The sequence below is a fragment of the Cynocephalus volans genome, chromosome 12, assembly GCF_027409185.1.
Source record: "Cynocephalus volans isolate mCynVol1 chromosome 12, mCynVol1.pri, whole genome shotgun sequence".
Lineage (NCBI taxonomy): Eukaryota > Metazoa > Chordata > Mammalia > Dermoptera > Cynocephalidae > Cynocephalus > Cynocephalus volans.
Genome location: NC_084471.1, coordinates 31564020 through 31579614, shown reverse-complemented (window position 1 = coordinate 31579614; position 15595 = coordinate 31564020).

Below are 15595 nucleotides of genomic sequence, written 5' to 3'. Positions count from 1 at the left end.
GTTTTACATACTGTTTGAATTTTAATATGAGCTTCATGAGAGTAAGGTCCTGCTTTATTTTGGTTACTACTGAATCCCCAAGTTATAGAACAGTTCCCAACATATAATAGGCATACAATAAACATTTGTTTAATTAATTAATAATTCCAATGTTTGAGTTTTACCAATAGAGAGGCCACAAATGCAGAAGTTGAAGTAAAAAATTTCCATTCATTCTGTTTTGATTATTAGGATGTCCAAAAGCTCTTTGTTTATGACTAATTTACATGGCATTAGAAAAGAGGGAGTAAATAAAGACCATGTGTTCCAAAGAAGTTGTTCAAATCATGTGAGCAGCTACATCATAACATGACTAATGAAGAAAGCAGAAGCAGTGAGGTAAGACTTTAGACTCTATGCTGGAGGAGATCAGGGTTAACCCATGCTAGGCTATTCTTACAGCAATCTGAGTGTTCAAACCTGATTCACAGCACAGCACTCCTTTGCACAAAACCCTGCAATCACTCCTCATTTCCATGCAAAAAAATAGACAAAATATTTGAAAGGCTTATGTGGCCTTCAGGTACATCCTCCACCACTATCACCACTATAATAACTTCTCTGACTTATTTTGTACTGCTCCCTCGCTCCCCTCCCACCATAGTTACTCCCTTGCTTATGCTCAAACAAGCCAGGTATTCTTCTGCCTCTTTGCATTAGCAATTCCCTGTAACTGACATAATCTCCCTTACAGTTGTGCAACTCTTTTGTTCAGAGTTCTCTCTCTATGAGGCCAAGCAAGACCACCCTAACACTGCCTCCCATTCCTCCTTTCCGTCTTGATTCTTAACCTTCCTTACTGCGTTCTGCATTTATTTCCATAGCACTTATTACCTTCCCACATAGCATGTAATGCATTTTTATCATTATTATTTATTTTCTGTCTCCCCCATTAGAATGTAAGCTCCAGTAAGGTGGTAATTATTATTTTGTTCACTGATTAGTTCTGAGTGCATAGAACAGGACTTGGCATGCATAATAGTCTCAATACATACTCGTTATACGAATGATTAAGTTACTCTGCGTTAACCAATATTAAAATCAGTAGTTCAGGCTTAACTCATGAAGAACAGTAACCCAAAAAGGCAAATTGAATCCCCTTTATTTTCCCACATGCTGACTATCATTTACCTAGGTCTCTTGAATGTTAGAAAACATTGCTGCCAAACAAAATGTATTTTGAGCATATTTAATACTCTGATTCTTTTTCTGCATTTTAATGAAACCCAAGTGTCAAATGGAATTAAACAATGATACAATAGGCTACTTCATAGCCAATTTGGGGTTTTGAACATTTGCCCAAATTCTAGATATATAAACAATTTTGAGTATAAGCTCAAATATATATGTTTGATTACTTTATTATGTGACCCAGTATTGTTGAAACCTGAGTTTTTCCAGCAGCACCATGTTAGGTAGTGGGGATTGTATGTTTGACCCTAGAACAGCACATATCTTTACCTGAAGAATAGGAATTTCTGAAAAATTGTGATTCTGCACTTAAACTATTTTTTAAAAGCACTTCCCAATGGAATCTTAATTGTATTGAAGCTAATACCTATATAGGAAAGATGAGCTCTCTTTGATGCTTTTTTGTTCCTGATTGGTGACATTATTACTAAATTTATTAATTGATACCAGTGATATCCTCTTTTTTGGAAAACTGTCGACTGTTTTCATGAATAGTAATTGTTTAACACTCTTGTTCTTCAGAGCTTCATTCCTTAAATATGTTAGGCGTTTGGTTTTTCAGAATTTTTATTTAATTTTTATCTATTTACCTTATATTGAGAGAAAGAAGAATAAGAATAAAGGATGAAGTTTCAAGTGTCATAGCATTAAACTGCTTAGGTGGCTTGATTTCTTTAGATGAGGCCACATCTTTTCCCTGGATCAGGCTCTCTGTCAGCCTCATCTTCCCTCATCCATATCTCATCCAAACTTTGCTCTTCAACACTGGTAATTTTTAATTGTCTTCAGTCTGTCCTCTATTTAATTCTTCCTATCCTGAATCAACCAAAAATTTTCTTATTCCTCATACAATTTATTCATTTTTTAACCCAATCATTTCAATACATATTTAGAAAAGAAAATTTGTATAGAAGTAATTATATAAGCAAGAACCATGCATAAACATATTATCTAACTTAACGATACTTTATTTATTCATTTAATCACATATGTACCCATTTGTCTCTGCTGGAGGTGACACTAGCATGGGGGCTCGTTTGGGGGTACCAACTGAACATCCACTTCTGAGATGGCATCACTCACACGATCTCTTTAAGGAGCTAGGCTGTTTATTTCACAGCATGGTGTTTTCGGGGTATTCCCAAGTCTTACATGGTGGGTAGCTTTCTCCAGAGCACCTTGGCAGAATCTCTCATCCTTCTCAACCTTTAGACCAACACTGTCATCGCATGACTTCTTCCCACTGAGTTTTGGGCAATCTGCAGTAGATAACTAGTATGGCCATAGATAGCCAATACCAGAGCTCTACTTCAGATTATTTTCTCCCAAGACCCAAACTCACATTTCTGCTAGTCCTAGGACCCACAGGCAACTTGATTGCTTATAAAACATGACTAAGATCTAATAAGACAATCTGAAATGTAAGCTTTATTGTCATTTCTGTTCATATCATCACACATCCCTTTAGAGGAAATTCTCTACCTGCTGAGTTGATAATGAAATTGGGGAGTGGGGAGCATGATCTGACATAACAGGATAAATGAATAACCGCTCTTGAGGTTCAGGCAAGTCATGATGGTGGCTTGCACAGAGAAGAATTAACAGAAAACATATTGGGATAGTAGAAGAGAGAGAAATTCTTCCTGGTGACATTTACTGATACAGTTTAAAAACTTTAATATTTCTCTTAATGAGGTTCTACTCTCTGGACTAAATATTTCTACTTCCTTTAAACATTTTTCAAATATAATTTTGAGTTATTCTTCTGTGAATATATTTTAATCTATCTCAATCTTTCTAAATGAAGATACTCAAAACTGAAAGAATTAATTTAAGTATTTATTAACCAAAACAGAATTGGACTGTTATTCCCTAGTTTTACCTACAGTACTGCCCTTAATGAAGTTTTAAGTTTATCTTCTTGGTGATGAAATCACCCGATATTGAAGGTACTGATAACCAAAAAGCTAAGGCACTGCCTACTTATTTTGTACCAGTGAATTCTGTCAATTGCACATGAGTGAAGTTCTCATACTTACCCTTGATTAGTTTCACCCTGTAACATATCCCATCTCTTTAGTTTATCAGTATTTTGTCCACAGACATATTTGTTCTCCTCCTTACAGTTTCCCATTATTTTCAGATTACTTAGTTTTAGTAAAATCATGGCTAAATGCATGCAAGCCTTTATTCATATGTAAATGAGGAGGTAAAGATAGCCATAATATAATCAGGATCAAAAATATATTTGAACATATGTAAAAGTCATATCAATAACTCTAAACCAAATAACCAGATAGGCATGATTCAAATTTGTTGTATTTACATTCATTCACAGCATACATTGATCTGAAATTCATTCATTTACTAATAATTTTTTTGTGTGGTATGTGCTCTGCTAGGTACTGGGGATACAGCAATGATCAAGACAGACTAGGTTTGTGGCATTTTAGAGTTAATGACAAGCAAACAATGGCAACCCGTGACATGGGGGTGATTCTATTTCACTGACTTAATCTTTTTATGAAATCTGCATGTGTAATCAACTTTAATGGTTAGATTAATTGAAACCTCATCATATTAAAATAAATTTCATGATATTTTGTTCTCCTACTGAGATGGAACCATTTAGTTTCATAATTTTAGCCTGTTTTTGAAATTCCATTTGCTTATTTCAGAATGTTTCATTATTAAAAGACATTTATAATATTACTAGTTTTTTCCATTGATTTCATATTTCTATAAAATACGTAATCAATTTAAATCTAGTCTGTATGTGCAGCAGCATTTTTTAAGTGGAGACACCATTATAATGAATGCATAACTGTGGCTAGAAGAAGTTCTATTTTCTTTTTTAAGAAAAATTTTTGTAAGTTCTATTTTCTTTTTTAAGTTGGTTATAATTTTGCCTTTGTGGTGTAAGTAGATTATATCCAAGTGTCTACTGAGAAAGAGAAAGATCACTGAAGTGTGTTCAGTGGGCTACATTGACTCAAAATATACTTCTGCATCTTAGTGTGTAAAACAAGATTGAAAAGAGAGCTTGAAGATTTTTGGCCATAAGCCTCATGTTGTAGGTGATGTATGTGACTTATGGAGAAACTAAGGAGCTTCTCCAGGATACAGCAAAGATTTGGGCCTAGATTTTCTGCCTCCTATTCAGTGGTGTTTCTACCATTTAATGTTCATACTAGGAATGAATAGAATTAAGTGTGGGAGAAGATATAAATGAAACAAGATGGGCTGTGAGCTGGTTCTGGGTCACAGTTTCATGGGGTTTGCTATGCTATTGTCAACTTTTGTTTTTGTTTGAAATTTTCCATATAAAAATTTTAAAATATAAATAAGAAAGAGTTAATCTCTCCCTTAGTGTGCTATTATAATTTATAATATAGAAGTAACAAAATATTTGAAAATTTTGAGGAAAGTGCAGTTTGCAATTTATTTACCAATTAAAAACACTCACCCACACTCATTCTAGCAATGAGGAACTTTTGTAGAAAGTTGGGTTTTGTTTTTGTTCTTGATTTATGCTGATAGAGTTTCAGTACTATAAATAAAGTATTATTTCTATGAAGTCCAAAATGTGAACATGTGTTCATATTTTTTTATATCCCATATTGGTTCTTTTTTTGCTCAATTTAGTAAAACACTAATCCAGCAGAATTAACTAATTGGGACTCTACATTAACATCTTGTTCAATTGTCTGGGCAAGAGAAGAATAAACCCAAATAGACTGATAGAAAAGATGTATGCATTGAAAACTTAATTCTAGGATATGTCTTGTGATTTCTACAGATGAGGCTCAATCTCTTACAAAACCTTGCAAGAACTTATCTTAAATTAGATGGTTCTAAGATACATAAAGATTCTACATCTCCAAAGGAATAGTGGGCTGTCATTTACATTGAAAGCAGTAGGGCCACAAATTATGTCAATGCATTTTAGAAATTTGCTAGAACAGGATTTTTTTGAAAAAGAGAGAGATTTTCTTTGTACATTTTAACAAATTAAAAATTTCGATAAGCAGAACTAATCATTCTTCATGATTTAGGGTTACTTAATTAGTTTCAGGACCACCATACTGTAGAATAAAATGCATGCCCAAAGCCAATCCAATGCTGATAGCAGTCCTAAGTGTTCATAACGGTAACAGAGTTTCCCTCACAGCTTATCTGACATCTACGGCAGAGAATAAAGGAATGAAAACATTTTACCCACAACCCTAAACCCTAAAGACAGTGGATTGCTAAACCGTCCTTTTCCCAGAATCAGGACTATGTGGTTTAAGGCGCCAGCAATTCATAATTACTCATTTTTAAAAGTGTGATGTGTCACAAAACCTGTGCCTGTAACTTTGAAGACTCATTTTTTTTTCCCCCAAGAGTTTACAAAATGAGCAAAAATATCTTAAGCCACTGAACTTTACTGACTTGGACTTTCCAGATTTCTTCTTCAGAACCACAAACCCTCTGTAAGTCCTCTGAAATGATCCAAAGGTTGCTCAACGAGCATGCACGTCCCCAACTGCCCAGTTGAGCAAACACAGACAAATGATGAGAAGCCAAATTTAAGAGAGCACTTATGGGCTCTTTTGAACACAGAATTGTCTAGAATTAAAACTAATGTATGCAGAGATGGAAGACCTGGTTACAATTCTTTCACTCTTCCAGGCTGTGCAATGTACAGAGCTATTGTATTCATTCATTCATTCATTCGTTTGTGTGTTTATTCAATTAACAAGTGTTTATTGAGCACCTCTTCTATGACAAGTGCACAGAATATAATAGAGATGTGGGAGAAATCAAGCTTCCTTGCCTTCATTGGATTTACAGCCTGAAGGGTGTGACAGAAAATAAGCATGTGAACAAATAAACAAGATTTCAATTAGCAACAGATGAAAATGTAATCTCAGCTCCCTTCTTCTTATCAGTTGTGTGAATATGATAATGTTTCTTAACCTTTTTGATATATTAATTCTTAAGCTGTAGTAAAGCAACAGTTCTCCTAGGTTTTGTGTGAGGATTAAGTTAGATTATGCAGCAAAGTGTTCAGAAAATAATCAATGCTTCACTTACACATGTGCACAGGAGATACACTATGATTTTTGCAGTGTTGTTTGTAATGTGAAAAAAATGGAAATAACACAAATTCTCTCAGAATGAAATGGAAAATTAATATATATTATATCCATGTGGTACAATGCTGCCCGGCTGTTAAAACTACATATTAGATTTAAAAATATATAATTTGAATAAAAATGTGGCAGAAAATATATAGTATAATGCTATTAACATGAGCATTTATGAGCATACATGTATGTGTGCAAAAATATTTTAAAGAGACAGGAAAGATATACATCAAATTCAGGATGATGAACGTACCCTCAGGAAAGGAGAGGGCAATGTGACTGGGAAGGGGATGGGGGGGGGGTTGCAAGAATACTGCACCTTTATCTATAATGTACTAGTTATTGTATTTTTTAAAAATAAAGCACATGATAAATCAAATTAAAAATACTCAGAAGAATTGTGCTAGGGAGATAATATCTTTTGTATGAATAATTGAGATTCTATATATAAAAAAATGGTCTTGTGAAAGGAAAGTTCTTTATATATTTAACTGCCCTCCTTTCTGCATGGCAGTTCCTTCGACAGTTCATTTTCCCTGGCTTAGCAAAGTTTTGAGGAATGAACATGCTATTGGTTTTCTTTAGCTCCTGTTTTTGAGGTAAAACACATTTACTTAGATTTCCAAATAGATTTTCTCAATATTTCATTTCATTTTTTTTTTCTACTTCATGTTTTGTTTATGCATTGTTTCCAGCCAAGGACTTTATCACATCTGGGATACAGAACAACATTCCTGACTGCTATTCTTTAGCTTAGTCCAAAAAGTCAGAGTATTCCAGTGTATTGTTACAAAACAGTCGATGTGATTTCTCCCAGCCTTACATATTACAAAGACTGATTGACTCTCACGGACTCCAAGTGGTTGTTTTTTGTGGGCTCTTTATATTACTAAATATATACATTTGTCTAACATTGTCAGCCTAAATTCTTTCCAACTCGGATAGTTTTTAATTTTCACTGAATATTCACAGTCCACGTGCATAGTCACTAAATGAGGTTAAGTTTCCATTTTCCATCTCACATAAATAGTTACTCAAGCAGACGCGGAATGGGATGGGTGTCCCCCAAACCAAAGCTATTTGGCAAAGATCCGTCTTTCCTTCCACAAGCAGGGAAAGAGGCTAAAATCTTCATGCACCATATTGACCACATGAAAACCAGAATATGCTTAAAACAGGATTTGCTACTGTGGTCATTAATCTCTGGTAGCTGTTCAAAGGTCTAATGAAAAGAAGAAAAGCAATCATAGTTTTACTACAATATCTTTTCTTTGTTGTGTTCTTATCATGATCCAGTGGAACGTATTTTTCCCATATTCTTTCTGTTTCTGGTATATCTCAAAAGAATTCAGCACAAATAAGAACTTCACTAGAGTTGATTCATTTAATGAGGCAAGTTTATAAGAATCCATTCAAAAGGGCTGACCACAAAAGATTAAAGACAACGTTTAAAACTGTTAGACTTATTTTCACGCGTAGTTTTTCATTTTGCCTCACCAAGTCACATTGTCCATGCCACTCCTAAGAATCTGATTTTGTAATTACTTAACTCCTAATGGAGGAGTTAAGCTTGTAACAGCCTTGAAGAAGGTTCTAGAGGCTTTCAGGACCCCAGCAATACTTTAGCCACTGAAAAAGAAGAATTAGTTATTGGAAAATAATCAGGACTCCCTCAACTCCTAGAAGTAAAAAAAAAAAAAAAAAAAATTCAATGCTCATCCCTTTCTGATTCCATATTTTAACTTGCAATATTACTTCTCTGAATTAGGCCAACCTCTCTGCCTGTCCTTCCTTATAACTCTCCAGATAGTTCTTATCTTTGTGCCATAAACTTTCATGGAATTTCATTTTCACTTTTTTTTCAGTAATTCCAATTCAAAAGAATGTTCCAAGCTTATACCACATAGGAAACTTTCCTAACTCTCACTTCTCTAATACATTTTATGTTTTACATGCTCTCAGCACTTTACAAATGTAGGTTTTACCATATTATCTGATACTTCTTCATGTCCTTAATTTCTCTGTAGCTTAATGAAGGCATGTTTGATTCCTCCTTTCATACCCTTATTGTCACCATCAACCTGAGGCAGATACCATGTCTTTTTTTTTTTTTCTGTATCATGTCATTCATATCACAATTATTGAACATTTGACAATGTGAGGGGGGAGTCAAAGGAAGAAAACATAGGTTATAATTATCAAGAACTCCAAATCTTAAAGTCTAATCGAGAAAACAAGATAAAGTATTTAATTCAAAGTAATGGAATAAAATATTTAAATAATTTCTAATATAGAGAATACACAATATTGTCAAAAAAAATCACCTCAAACATGATTATCTGGGGGATGCAAGGTAGGCAGAAATTACTTCTACATAGGGATCAAGACACTGAGAAATCTACATTTCAGGCCATATCCAGAATTTTAAATTGGTCAGAGGTTTGATCAGAGTGGCCAAATTCAGTGGTCAACTTTACCCTGGAGTAACGAAGATGAGGGATGAGATAATTACAAGTCCAGGATTCAAAAGTTTGGCTTAAAAATGAGGTTGAAATGCAATGGTGGCTACCTCACATAGAATAAGCAGGGGAGTTAATAAAAATTATTGCCGAATAAATGATTCAATAATTTTTTCTTGGTTTCTTATCTTAGAGGGAAAAAGCATGCAACTTGGAAGATTGAACTTTTCTATCTTTGTCCAAATTCCACTGAGGAGGAACAGTGACACAGGAGGCAGGAAAGGCTCGTGGCCATTCCACATGGGCACCTGCTGTCTGCAAAGCTATGTCCATCCGGTCTAAGCGGAAATTGGTTGGCCCGAAGTAAATGTAAATGGGCCCTGGAACCATTTAATCAGAGTTAAGTAACAGTTCTCTTTTGGGAAATCTACCTTTTATTATAATTAAAAAGTAGTTAGGTTCTGCATATGATGGCTCATAGGTTCACAGAGGGAAGTTCTGATCAACATTTCAGAAAGATCTGCTTTACTTTTCCGGTACTTAAATTGTAGAAAATGTTCAGAGGTTATTGAGGGTTGTGAAATCTGAATTCTGAAATTCCCTCTTCCTGTGACTTACTGTGAAAACATTGGCATCTCAGACTGTGTTCCCTTTTCACATCTGAAAACTTCTATGTTCCTTTAACCTTGAATATCTTATGTCTGTTAATACAGCGTAACCATTTAATTTTAGAAATCGAGTAGTCCTAAGTGCTTTGAAGATATCTTTGGAGTTCTTATTATTTTATAATCTTGACTTCAACCGCCTTAACCAATAACACCAGTCTTTGATTGATTATCTTCTTGTTGCTTCTTTTGCTTTGTTTTCTTTTTCCTTTTTTGTTTTTTATTAGCATATTCATTGTTACAAATCATACTTATTCTTTATTCCCCTTATCCAATCTCTCCCCTCCCCTCTTCCCCCTCTAATAACCACAGATTTGTTCTCTCCATCTGATAGATTAACTGTTGATTTGTTGCCTACATGATCTGTGCAGTGCTGAGACAGGTGTGATCAAGTCCTCCCCTGTTATCATAAATCAGATGCTTCTTCTATTACTCTGGAGAATGTTTTTGTGGAGGGAAAGGACCTCTTCTTTTTTTTTTTTTTTTTTTTTGTTTTAGTCCCTGCTGGTGCCTCTCGTTGTGTCAATGCAGTTAAGTGTCTGGCGTGCCACCTGCATGGTAGCTGTGACTACTTCTATGGAAACTAGTCACTTTCACAGCAGCCATGGCAATTGCAGTGGCTATGGTGGGCTACAAGCATGAAAATGGTGTTTTGGGTGTGCTCTTCACCTGGTTGTGGCTGGGTTCAGCTTCCTCCAGCTCCAAACCTCAGGGCCCCAGAGAGGCCCCAGGGTGGTGGCAGCAACTTGCCTACTTGTGGCTGGGTTTTGTTTTTAGTACTGACTTTTCTTCATCATAGACAAACTCTTGTAATCATTTTTAGTATATACTGCCTTGGGTTCCAAATCATTCTTTTTTGTCCTTTAAGTCTTATGAAATTTTATCCTGTGAGGTAAGTATTCTCTAGTTTTTGTATGATCACGCAAAACTACCTGGCAAAATATGCCATCTGAATCATCCAACTTGTGCCTGCCAGGCCAAATATATTATGCCCTTAATCATATAATCTAAGATACAACACACACTAACGTATCCGAAACATTTGTACTCATTGGTCTTGTTTACCTACCATAATATTAGTTGTTTAAGGAAAGACAGAGATTTCACCAAACCTAATTCTATTAAAATAAGGGAGTACTGATATAAATCTACATTTACTGTCCATGTGAACTAAAAATCGGACAATAACAAGGCCATCTCTTCCTACAGAATTTGTGTCTAATTATCACAATTATTGAGCTAGCTAGGCCTTTGTCAGATTTCTTCTGTAAACATAAATGGACAGAATTACATTGACGGAAGGAAAATATACACCCAGACCTGAGAGCTATCTCTTTGAAATATAATCTTTGAGGGAGACAGCACCGCTCCGCTATCACTCAGTTTCTGTTTCATGGAAGGGCAGAAGCTTAACTTCAGTGGGCACTTCACTCCAAAACTACCTCCCACCGTAGATAAATAAGAAGTTTATTTTTCACTGGGTAAAGCCAATTATCAACACAAATGCCCACCCCAATTACAAAATAAAGAAAAAAGAAAGTAAAAGAAAATATGCACCCAAAGAAATAAACATATATATGTTATATGGTATATTTATATATATATATGTTTATGGTATATTTATACAATTTTTTCTCGTAAGAATAATATATTTTTAAGGGAATATTAGATGAATATACAGCAAACTAGATGAAAACAACCAATTTAGCATTTTAATGTAAATATTGTAGCACTAAAGAGCTATATCATCTTTCAATTATAACATTCATTTAAAGAAATATTGTTCTATTTTGTTTTTCCTTGTTGATGGTGGAGGGGTTGATAAATGTATATCTGCAGTGTGAGATTTTTGTATGAAAAATAGACTTTCTCCACTAACAATGGGTCAGTGGAGCTGTCTACATGCCAACATCTATCCCCAGCTAAGGTTCAATTCATTTCATTTGTTTCTCTTTTTGTCTTTTGGAAGATGAGATTGTTATTGACCCTGAGATAAGTATACATTATTAGGGTTTGGTTTATCCAAAACAGCATATGCTAAACTATGCTAAGTAGAGGTTTAAACTTGAAAATGATGTTGAAATGCTACTTTGGTTCTAGAGATGTGGGAGAAAAAAGAAGACTGGGCCTTTCTAGTGCCAATGCCTTCCACATCAAGGGGACTGGGTCGGAGAGGTTACTAGTGTCTTTCTTTTTTTAGTTTACACCTCGGAAACCTTTTCTCTTTCTCTCTCTCTCCCCCTTTCTATTTCTCTGTGCACAAGAAGGGGGAAAAGACCATAGACAACAGGCCATTTTAGACTGAGTAAACATAGGCTTTTTTTTGTAAGCCCAAGAAGAGGTATGGTATCTGGAGAGACACTCTGCTTAGGCCTGATTTACTCATGAGAAGCAGAGTAGAGTCATGAATTAAGCTGCTGAGACAGTAACCTGTGTTTTGTTTTTCCTTATTCTCTTCATCTTAAGACACTAGGCAGACACTTCACACTCTTCACCCCAAGGAAAGTACGTGTAGTGTATCCAGACCCTAATTTCCTTTTCTGACTTTCTTTTTGGAAAATTGAAGCTACTTAAAAGTAGTATTGTGGGGATCAAAGGAGAGAAGCAGCAGCAACCAGACAGAGGAGAAACAATTTTGTCTCAATCCAACGTCAAGGCTAGAGGCTCACTGGTTCTGTGAAGGGTGCAGACCCAGAGCCCTGAAGCACCCAGGGAAATGGGCAGCAAACACATTCAAGGAAGCTGCACCTTGGCACTGGTACTACCAGCCTTATCAATCTTCCTTTTGCTCAAGAACACATAGAAGAGAACTGCTGGGCAGCAAGGTACCTTGATATCTAGGACAATGGATGGCTACATGGAGAGAAAGCTCATGAACCTAAAATAATATGAGTAGGAAGAGGGGAATAAGTTAATGACTGAAACTTAATTTTTTGCCAGCTTTATTAAAGAGACAGAGTCATTGTCAGATTCACTTAGATTTCAAGGGTAATATATATGATATTTTTTACATGTCTAATTTATGGAGGAAGGATCACACCAGGTACAATTGTCAGTATATGCTTGTATGCTGAACCTGCTGTTAAAATCAAAATACTTCTTTCTAGTTCATAAAAAGTAGAATAATTATTCTTATAACTTCTAGCATAAATTCATTAGTTCCAGCTAATTATCTTGAATTTTTACAAGAAACAAATACTGTGACCTTCCAATTCATCCCATGCTAAGGGAGACAATGCAGCTACAGTGTGCATTCCTATGGTAGGTATAAGGAACACATGTCCTGCTTTTCCAGAGGCAGTCATGATTCGAGCAAGTTGTCCTGACATAATTATTAATAATTTTCATTTTCACACTCAAAACTGTCTTAGTTTGAATGATAAATGCTTTTGTCATCAGCCTATGCCTGAAATATTCTGGTTTTAGTATGATCACAAGTTTATTATCATTTTCCTGGACATATGTTATTCCTGCTCCTAGGTAGTTTACAGTTACTATTTTCTAACTCTCTATTAAGTAGGAAATGTGTAGTAAACTGTTCTTAATAAGTTGAAGTATTTATAAAAAATAATAATAATAAAATACCCAGCCAGAATAGAGAGATAAAGCAATTTTATAAATTCTTTAACCTACTTTTTAAGTTTAATAAAAATTTATCTTCTGCATCTGAAGGAGAATACAGACAAATAAATCTTTAGCCTGGCACATTTTCTGATTCTGTGCAAAAATTAGAATAGCCCAAAATACCATTTGATACTGTACATGACTTAGTACAAGATATTGTACAAATTATTTGTATTTCTCAGATAAAACAGAACTTTCAACTGCTTAAACAAAATAATACAGGTGGCTTTTTGATGCCAGTGCCAAAACATCATATGCGATGATACCCTGAGTTCATATTGTTAAGAGTAAAAATGCTAAATACCTATTTGATCAGAATGATAATCATGCTTCATAAAAGCTCTTGGAAAAATATTTTTTTAAAAAGTTACAATCATCAGTAGGGAAATTTTTATTTTTTTTAAATCATGACACAATTTTACAAAATAAAGGATTTAACATAATAAAAAGTACCAAAATATTTTATTAAAGAATGTTGAAAAAGCAAGTAAAAAACAAAACAAAACAAACAAAAAGTTATCACCAAAATGTTTTTCACAATAAACGTTTAAATATAAAGTTAACAAAAATTTAATATGAACACAGGTGTGTCATCACAGTCTAGATTCATGTTTCCACTTGAACATGTATCTCTGAAATGAGAAAATATGCTTTTGAGCAAACTTTGAAAATGAGAAAATCAAGTGTTGATTATCATTGACAAAACTTCAGCTGCTCCACCTAATGATACTTAAATAATTTATTCAAAATGAAAAATTTAGGATTTGGAAGATAGTTTAACAGTCTTGTTGAACTCGTGAGCAAGAAAAACCAATATCTAGAGTAATATACCAAACTGAACCATCATTAGAGAGACAGTGTTGTCAGTGAAACGTAATTACAGGAAAGCCTTTTTAAAATTGGTAGAGGGAAATCTATAATACTCTAGAGAAAGTCTGAAGCTTAAACAGAGTTTTGAAAACAAAATTACTGATGTTTTAATTTGCACTGACAAAATCATTGCATTGAATTATCAAGAAATAATGCAAAAATATGTAAATCAAAATGAATCACTTTAGCTCCTTTTTTGTTCAGTGAAAAAATTGTATATGTATTTGCTATTGTACATCAAATAATCAGCATAAAATAATAATTAATATATCTGAAGAGAGGGAATTGAAATGATAAAAATTGGAAGAATATTAACACCTGACCCTCGATGATCTCTTTACTCTTCTGAACTCTACAGAATGCCATTTATTTGATATTAATCACTTGCTACCCTGCATAATGCATAATGGCTTGTTCACTTTATTTCTCAATGCCGGTAGGGTAAAGTATAATTTCTAATAGGTATATTGTTCCTTTATCTCTTCTATATGATACATTTATTTATGTTTCACCAAGCACTTCACAGAATAGGTTTGCTGGCATAAATGTTTGGCATCACCAAATATCCTGGAAGAAGTCTTCTAGGAAATATGTGCTTCATATAAGCTGTCTTCCACTTGATAGCAAATGGGGAGAAAATCTTCAATTCAAATATAGTCATGATTCCAATTATAATATTTAATAGATAGAAACTGAAAACAGCACACTTTTCCAATGTCAGGTTTGGATTAAGTAAATTTTGATAAATTCATATAATAAAATATTAAATAGCTGGTAAGTATATTTTATAAAAGTTTTAGTAATATGGAAAAGTGTTGTTACTCTTGTTACTCTGTGATGTTAAATAGAAGAAAGTAAGATACAAAACTATACATACAACATGATGTCAGGTATATGTATATATATGTATGTGTCTGTGTGTGTGTATTATCATGGAAAAAGTTTTAAATGTTAAAGTGATTGACTGTAGCTGGCAGTTATCAGTGACTATATTATTGTTTTTGTGGGTTTTTTAAAAAAAATTTTCTCCTTTATTATCTACCTTATCTGCATTCGTTGCTCACAGAACCTTACATACTTGTTGATGATACTGGAAAATGAGATGTTGTGATAGGCTGCCCCAGAAGAATCCAACCAACAGGCCAAGGTTATAATTAACAATTGATTTTAAAATATACCAACAACCATTACCAACGATCATTATCTTATCATCAATAAAGAAAAATGTCTTCATGGGGTCTGGGAGCCTGGCACTGTAATCCCAAAATTCAATATGTACTTTCATTATCAGTGGTTAGATAATTATCAGTGGTTGAAATTCCACCCTGTATGTTTGGTAACAAATATACCTAAGAAGTTTGTTGAATAGATTAAATAAGATAATGTAAGAAACACACAGAGCCAGTGGTTGCCTTATGGTAGGTGGTAAATAAATATTAGCTAATCATTGTTTTCCTAAAATTTAGATTTAATTGCAGGAAGTTGTTTAGTCTCTTAAATAACTGGGACCTTGGACTTCAGTAGACAATATATTTAGTACATTGCACAATTCCATTGATACAGCCTTAAGGTTCCACTGAATGGTAAGTATTAAGCCTGAACACTGACTAATCAA